This window comes from Bidens hawaiensis, unplaced genomic scaffold, assembly GCF_021521415.1.
Source record: "Bidens hawaiensis isolate Kalapana, Puna unplaced genomic scaffold, B.hawaiensis_p1.1 tig00034127_1, whole genome shotgun sequence".
NCBI classification, from domain to species: Eukaryota; Viridiplantae; Streptophyta; class Magnoliopsida; order Asterales; family Asteraceae; genus Bidens; species Bidens hawaiensis.
The window spans coordinates 181,098-190,469 of record NW_027495871.1 but is presented as its reverse complement, the minus strand read 5'-3'; the positions used below and the strand labels follow the sequence as shown (position 1 = coordinate 190,469).

The following is a 9,372-nucleotide window of genomic DNA, read 5'->3' as shown; positions in this document are numbered from 1 at the left end:
TAGTTATCTTTTATTAACTAGTCAGCAACTAAATCGTTTGTTATTGATTCCGCCTTTATCAAACGGTTTTCTTACTAAATATAGCAACCCGTCATTAACTCTCTTGTCAACACTTTATTGTATGAGTTATGACCTAATTTGTTAACGATCTACCAACAACCGAGGACCTGACAGCACAGGCTCATCTGCATTTCCCGAGGACCCCCTCTGCTGGTCCTGATTACTCGATGAATTTCCACCCCGGTTACCGTCTCTGTTATACCCCCGATTCTGATCATATGAACCTTACTGCTGCTCATAACCGCCCTAGCGGTAATTACCTTGCGACCTGTTCTGGCTCGTTCCCTGAAAGTTCGGGTTCAACTGTGTAGACGCGTTCCCGTAACGAAAGTTCGGGTGATTCCACAGGCCCGGGTGATAGGTGTTTGAATTCAACCCTTGACCATTTGAATCACCGTAAGCATAATTAACTTCCTCGGGTTCATCCTCCTCGTCATCATAAAACTCGGGGCAATTTTCTGCTTTATGCCCTAGCTTACCACAATCTTCACAAACCGGGAATTTCACTCCAACTTTCCCGACTTCATTCTTCTTACCCTTTCTGTACTCAGCTAGTTCACGTTCTAACTCAGCAATTCTTTCAGACTCACTCGTGACTGACTTGACTGGCCTGGAGGAAGTACCACGTCTTCCTCTCTCGGCTGCTGCTTCTGCCTTTGAATCTTCACACATAAATTCCAAGAAATCCCAATCACCCTCTTCAGGCTGATTCAGTAGCTGACCAATACACGAGGCCTTTAGATGCTTTTGGTCCTCGTATGTCAAACCATCAACAAAGCACTTTACCAGTTCCCACAGTTCAATCTGATGGTGTGGCATTTTCTGATCATATCCTTATACCTGGTAAAAGCTTCATGGAATAATTCACCCAATAACTGTGAAAAGTTTCGGATCTCCATTCGGGCCTCACTTGTCTTGATTGCGAATAATACTCGTTTAAAAACAATTGCTGGATCTCGGCCCAACTTTTGATACTATGCATTGGTAGCGAGTTAAACAGAGTTTTGCTTTGTCTTTTAGAGAAAAATGGAATAACCGCAACCGAACCTCATCCTGATCAAACGTACCATCTCCGATCGACCCGCAAATAGACGAAAATCGGCTAAGTGAGAATATGGGTCCTCCGAAGCCATCCCGTGAAAATGTGGAACAATGTTGATGTAAGATGGCTAGGACTTAAACGTTTGTTGTCCCAGTACTCGTTCCTGTGGGACCAACGGGGATGCTCCATCTAAGATAGCCAGTCTGAACAGACTGTTAACACCCTGAACCGGGACCACAAAATTCCTCCTTAGCCCCCCGGGGTTCACCAAACCGCCTCGGTTAACCTGAATATTCTGAACTCTTTCGGGCCTTTCCACCCGATTCACTATGTTTCGACCCCTTCCGTTTCTATTAACCACTTCAGCCCGTGTTCGATTCACTGGCTCTTCCACCTCTTCATCCAAATTATTATCCCCCTCATTCTCTGGCTCAACAACCTCTTTCTCGGGCTCAACTGCCCGATTTCGTCTAACCCACCAGTTAACCTCATTCTCGACCTCAAAACCTTCGTTAATGTTATTATCTTCCCCCTCGTCTTCATCTTCTGTTGGAGTACTCGGTTGAGCATCATCGAGATTTATCTGAACTCTGCGGTTGGGATTATTATTTAGAGCTGATGGTCCGGCTTGGTCAAACTTTAAGTTTAGGTTTCGATTTCGGTTTCGGGTTCTGGAAGCACGAGCTGAGTGATTATGGTCGTTTTTTTATTAAAATTTGGTGGTGGAGGTATGTTATCTGGGTGAAATGCGTTATTTTCTGATAGTGGGTCTTGGTTTTGGTTCTGGTTTTGGTTTTGGTTTTGGTTTTGGTTTTGGTTTTGGTGTTGGTTTTGATTATGGTCTTGATCTGCCATTTCTGAATTTCGGTTCTAGACTCGGTTTTGCTAAGCTAATCTTTCAATTTCGGGCTCGAAAATTAACGGTAACTGTCTACCCGAGTGGCGGGTTTGCATAAACATGTTATTTGCACAACTAACACAACCCGCGTAGAATGAAAAAAGTAAAAATTTAAACTAAATATAAAATTAAACTAAACACAAAAATCAAATAAAACGAAAAACACTAAGCGCACTAATTCCCCGGCAACGACGCCATTTTGATGACCGGCGTTCGAGTCATGTAAAAATCAAAATAACCTAAGTAGATAGGGTAAAAAGGTATCGTATCCACCAGGAGTATGTGGTTAATGTAATCGTGTAACAGATTTCTAATATTATGAAGTAACAGATATTAGTGCTGATCACACAAGCAAATAAGTTGGTTTAAATATTAATTAAGCAAGTTCACGAATTCAAGCAATTAACAAAGAAGACTCATCCTCGGGGTCCAAGAATGCAATTACACAGTTTCTCATGCAACCTAACTGATTAATTATCACAGACTGACTAAAGACTGATTAACAAGTTAAACCTTAGGCACCAACAATCGCTAACACACGGCACTGTTATCAAACGGTCCCTGCCAGTGTGACTCAACTAAGGGCAATTGTGTGCTTCGTTGTATTCAATCTAGTTAAACAACCCTATGAGCAATTACTATAGCAACCGACAAACTAATCGTTCTGATCAACGTAAACCTAAACCGATTGGATGCACAACAATACTAAATATCAATACTCATAGATCAATCAAAGATTATTACAAATAGTATGTTCATGGTTACAATCAAAACTGAAATAAATACAAACTCTACGTCCCGGGAATGAATCGGAGAGAATTAGCCTCTCATGGTGGCCATTAGATCTTCAACTGATGATTGGAATCTGTTAGGCATCGATCGAATGATGTATATTGGTGTGTCCTAGCTCCCAAAATCGTCCCAAGATGTTCCAAAATGGCCAAGAGAAGTCAATCCCCAGTTAGGGTTTATTATTCCTTTTTATACCCTAAAAAACTCGTAAGTTCGCGTCACATATCAGCACCCGGCGTAAGTTACTCCAACCCGGCGTAAGCTACGTCGGGTCTTGTTTTCCTACGCCAAACACAATTGTTTTATAAGTTGCTTACGCCCTTTATGTCAGGTCCCGGAGTAAGTTACGCTAGGCCCAGAGTAAGTTACGCTGAGACCTAAAATTCCATATTTTCGTCTTGTTTCCAATCCAATGCTTGTATAACATGCTTAGGCTCAATTCTCCACATTGATTAGCTTTCGTTTACTCTCCGATCATCCCAAGACTTCATCCCATGCTCGTACAAGTCCCGAATTTAGCATATTTAACATTCAAAGACCTGCAACATATAAACACGTATGAAGTACCATTGTTCGCATAATAAATTAACTAAAACATATAAAATAATACAAATAAGTACATGAATTTACAACCGACCATCACACTCCAGGAAAGCAACCGGGTCTTGCGGTTGATTGAGATTTATGCGCATTGCACTTCCTTAGAAGATTGATTGTTTGTTGAAGTTGTTTTGCATCATGTCGAAATGAATAAGTCAGGTGAGGTTCCCGAGCCCATCTCCAAGAACCTCACCTGACAACGACACAGTTCTGATTCATGTAAGAATGAGATTTTAGAAGATGGGAAACAAGAATCACAGGTTGAGATTGTTGTTCTTAGAAGTTGTATGAAAAATAAAGGCGATTCGCAATCGAGATCGAAAACTGATAGAAAGTACAGTGGGTGGATGATTTTGTAACTTAAATGTTTCTTGATTTTCTAAATTACTCTTATGAGTGAAATTATTGAGCGAACATGAATGTGGTCATGTTCGTGTTCGCTCGTTTAACTTTAATTTAACATGAACATATAATTGAACACGTTTTTTTGTTCATGTTCAATAGTTAAGAAAATGGACTTGTTCGTGTACTTTCGTTTAAAACCTAACCGAACAGTTCATAGACATAATCAAACATATTGAACAAACCTAAATGAACACAAGCAAACAAGTCTAATACATCACGATGATATTTTTTAATTAATTAAATAAACAATTTTAATGAACATAAATGGACATTCACGAACATAAATGAACGAACAAAACGTGTGTTCATGTTCGCTCCTCTAATAAAATGAACAAAAGGTTTTGTTCGAGTTCATTCATTTAATTAGATATATACAAACATAAAGAACTTCCTGCCGAACAGTTCAAGAACGTTCCGTTCGTTTACACTTTACAGATCTTACAAACAATTGATCATGATTCTTATCAAAAGATCAAACAATTATTGATTTGAAAACTGCTCCTTGTATAATTTGGCATGTTTTATGACAGTGGAACACGAGATGCAGATAATGATGAAGATAACAATGCTTGCTTTTGCACGATTCAATAACGTTTCTTTCAAAATCTCCGTGTTAATAGGATAAAAAAATATCGGCTGTAAATTTCGAGTGCCCTGCAAAGATCCAAGCTAGATTTTTAGATCTTATGTTAGAATTTATGTAATTAACGAGCTTTCCAAACACTCTGTTCTCGGTTTCATAATGATGATTTCAGTAAAGTTTGTTCATTTTTGTGTTCTGATTAGGAAAATTAACAGTTTCTAGATTTTCTTTGTTTTCTGGAAATGCGGTATGTTTCTAGATTTTATGAATCACCATTTTGAGTGAAATGGGAATTTATGCAAGAACATAAACGAAAGCCAGTTTCTTGCTAAAGTTAGAAACTAGGAAACACACATTCGGTTCTTGGTCCTAGGGATGTAAACGAGCCAAGCAGCTCATGAGCTACTAGATATCGTCTCGAAAAAGCTCGAGCCCGAGCCTAAAAATAAGCTTGTTAATAAATAATCCCAAGCTCAAGCTTCACTAATCAAGCTCGAGCCGGCTCACGAGCCTTTCATTTGTATAATATTTATTTAATATATATTAGTTATTATATATAGAAATATGATACAAAATAACTAAATAAAATATATTTGTTGTATATAATTTTATAATTTATATACATATTAGCAAATGATAAGTAGGAAATGAGCCGATGAGCTCGGGCTCGGTTCAACTCGTTCCCATAACGAGTTTTGTATTCAAGTTAGTTGCTTTTTGTATTCAGGTTTTGTAACTTAAATGTTTCTTGATTTTCTAAATTACTCTTACGAGTGAAATGGGAATTTATTCAAGAACATAAACAAAAGCCGGTTTCTTGCTAAACTTAGAAACTGGGAACCCACATTCGGTTTTGGTCCCATAATGACTAGGCTCGAGCTCGGCTCGTTTAACTTACACAGAGCTCGAGCTTAGCACGTTTCAAGCTTCATTTTCAAAGCTTGAGCTCGGCTCGCTTCCTATTTAATAATTGCCTTTTTATATATTTATAATTATTTTTATATAATTTGTTTCAAACTTTCAATTATAATTGTATATATAAAAATATATGTATATTATTTAGTTGTTTTTATTTATTTTTTCATAACATTATATATATCAATTAATAATTATAGATATATATTTTAAATAATTATATAAATGACAGGCTTGTTTAGGCTCACGAGCCGGCTCGTGCGTGATAAGTTAAGCTCGGGCTCGATTAAACTCGACTCGATCGAGTTTTTTAACGAGCCGATCTCGAGTAGCTCGCGAGCAGCTCTGATCGTTTGCACCCCTAATAATTTATATTCAAGTTAGTTGCTTTTTGTATTCGGGTTCAAGATTTTAACTGTTTCTTGCTAAAGTTAGAAACTGGGAACAATACATAAGTATTCATACACATTCTTGATTCATAACACATTCTTGAGCTAAAAAGACTAGATGTTTACATATTTTACATGTTGCTGCACATTTTTACCAAAATTTGAACAGATGTAGAAAATTCAGTGAGTATCCCATGATCAAGATTGTCGAAAATAACCCGACTGGAAACCCAACCAAAGTTGCCTCCCATGAAATCCACGATAGCTCCTCATCATCCACCTCTTGTCCGGTTGATGGTCAGGTATCATCAGGACATATGACTCTAATCTGCATACCGCATAATCCACTATTGTTCGCATAGTAATTCAACTCGTTCATCGTGCTCATTTGTCCACCCGTAGGAATCTTACCCGTCAGCTGGTTATCGCTCACGTCAAGAATCGATAACTGATTCACCTTCGAAAACGATTGAGGAAGCGAACCCGAGATCTCGTTGTGTTTTCAGATATCCTGACCCCTTATTCGAAAATTCAGCTCTCTATCCCCTCTAGATTCCCAAAAGACACCGGGATCCTGGAGATTTTATTATATGAAATGTTTAGTAGCTTTAGTCCTTTAAGATTCCCTAAAGTCCCGGGAATCTCACCCGAGATTCGATTATCCGACAAGTCCAAGAAAGAGTAAATATCAAGATTCCGACTTGATAACCCTTGAAACGAGTTCTTCCAGTTTAAGATCAAGTCTTGAAACTCGATCAAGAAGTTGAAAATGTCAACGGATGGTAACACGTCCGGTGTTTCTATCATTCACGCAGGGTTTCCTATCTCCTCCGGGATCTTTCCGGTCAACTTGTTTCCGGAAATATCAAGAATCCGAAGCGAAGTAAGATTCGATATCGTTTTCGGGATAATTGAAAACTCGCGATTTGCGGTATCACATATTTTAAATTTCCAGTAAATTATTGTCATGCATATTAAGATGTTCCAGGTTAACCAAATTAGTCAAATTCCCGGGCAAGTCACCCGAAACCTGTTCCCACCCAACGAAAGAATCTGCGTTTCTGTCGAAAAAGTTGTCAGAGTTTCACCCGAAAACTCATTATAAGAAAAATCAATATAAGCAAGAAGAGGGTTATCTTTAAAAACCGGAAATTTATCGCCCGAAAGGCGGTTTCTTGACAAATCCAAGAGCAGCAGCCAGTAAATCTTGGAAATCGAAACCGTAATCTGCTCAGAATAATTATTCCCAGACAAAATATGGATCATAACTCCTCTTGCACTGCCTAAATTCTCCGATAACTCACCGAAAAAATTGTTTCTTGACAATGCAAGAATCGATAAACTTGACGATTCGAATAGTTTTGGCGGGAGTTTTCCAGTTAGTTTGTTGTCTGTGAGTATTATGCTTCCAAAGATTCCACATGATGACATGGATATCTGTTCAAGATTGCATCTTGGAAGAATCTTGAAATACCCTTTATTAATATTAATATTATTAGTATTATTATTATTCCAAATCAAGCTGCTACCTTTACCACCAATAAACAGTTTCTTTAAAGTCTAGATCTTGAGCCTCAAGGTTTCTAATTTAGTCAAGTTTCCCATCGATGAAGGTATCGGTCCGGTTAACCGGTTCTTGCTAAGATTAAGTATAGTCAAGTTCACTAGCTCACAAACTTTAGCTGGAATTTGACCAGAAAATAAATTTTCAGATAAGTCAAGTGATTCAAGATTCTTGAGGTTTGCGATTGTCATTGGAATCGTGCCCGAAAACTGATTCTTGGCAAGCGAAAACTCACGTAGCTTCGTTAACTTCCCGATCTCTTCTGGGACGTTTCCCGTTACGAAATTCTCGTTTAAATTAAAAGTTTCAAGATTTGTTAGCTTGCCGACTTTATGACTTAACCCGCCACCGAAACTAATGTTACTTAAATAAAGAACCCGAAGATTTTCGAGTTGAAAAAGTTGATCAGGATTCGAACCTTGTAACCGGTTCACACTTAACATTAACGTCGTAAGATTCCACATAAACCCCAACTCGGGTCCTAATTCGCCCTCTAGCGAGTTGGTACTAGTATCCAAATAACGTAAATTTGTTAGCCTGAAAAGTTTGTCGGGAATGGATCCGTTGAAGTTGTTTTGCATCATGTCAAGATGAATAAGTCGGGTGAGGTTCCCGAGCCCATCCAGGAACCTCACCTGATAACGACACAATTTTACTTATTCATCTTGACATGATGCAAATTAAAACAACTTAAAATCTCATTCATACAGTTTTGAATTCAAAGACTAATGTAATACCATACATACATTAGTCTTTGAATTCAAAAAAACATTCAATCATGTCTTTATGTTCAACATAACAAAATATCATAATTCCCGTTCTTCAGATGCCCGCTTCTTTATTCTCCTACCAAGAGTCCCTTCACAAGCCAGTTGTTTCATTCTACTCACCTGCGTGTATACTAAAAGTCAGTTACGCTGAGTGAGTTCTAGTAAATCAGGCAACATACCTCATATTCACATACTTATACATACATACATACATACATACATACATACATACCTACATACCCGAAGGTATATATTACATATTAACATGTTTACCTTTCTTTCATACTTTCATACTACATGCATTACTATCTCTACAATCTCATATATTAGTAGGGGCTGGTCCATTCCTTCTATACAACCATACATACATTATATATATATATATATATATATATATAAATATATATATATATACTTTCATACATGATCTTAACATTTTCTATTTCATTCATAAAACATTCACGTATCATACACTTACCACTTAAGGTAAGTGTATTAACTAATTACATCGAGTATGCATACAACCCCGAAAACATAACAAGGAAATGGGGCAAGAAATTCACATGTGTCTTGTTCCTCTATGAGTTAAAGGTAATACCCCTCCTTAGCTGTGCACGATTAACTATGAAATAATTATACGTAACAATTAACTACTTCTAAAAATTCGTAAGAAAAATGCATCTTCAAACGAATCTAGTTTCATTCTAATCGAGTTTTTATTCTAATCGAATTGAGTTTTCATTATAGTCGAACCGAGTTTTAAATTTGATTTGATTCGTTTTATCTTCCAAACGAATCGGGTTTTCTCAAGAATTCAATACAAACATGGTTTTCTGTGCCCTTCAGCTATAAACGTTGTCTTTTAATCTTTTATGACCGTTTTAACAACATAACGAGTCTCGGGTCATAAAAAATTCATCTTTCTTGTTTTAAGGCGAACCAAACGGTACCCGTTCTTTCCGTATCACACCTGTTATGTCTTTTACTATAAAGTTTATGTTTTTCCAACACTATAAGGCCCGATTTTCCTTCATATCGAATCTTAAGCCAAACCGATGTCTAAAACTTAGCATTTATATCAAAAGCGTACCTTTTAGGGTGTCGGTTTGGTTAGGATTTGGACCAACATGTTGATCTGGATGTGTTTCTTGTTTGCTTACGGATACCAGCTGCCAATCACCTTCATTTCTGACCGGATTCGGATCCGGAAGATAAGAGAGTGTTTGTGTGTGTTTATGAGTGTTTATGGAGGCAAAGGTGGTGGAATGATAGTTTTAGGGAGGTTTGTGGTGCTTATATATGATAAGCACATGAACCCTAAGGCCCATAACCCATTCCCCTAATCAGTCTTTTA

The 9,372-nt window shown here is 37.6% G+C and overlaps 1 pseudogene; it reads right to left on the bottom strand.

The window, feature by feature from the left end:
• Positions 1-5,835: 5,835 nt before the first annotated feature.
• On the bottom strand, positions 5,836-7,996 carry LOC143585690 (uncharacterized; annotated as a pseudogene).
• Between the last annotated feature and the right edge of the window lie 1,376 nt (positions 7,997-9,372).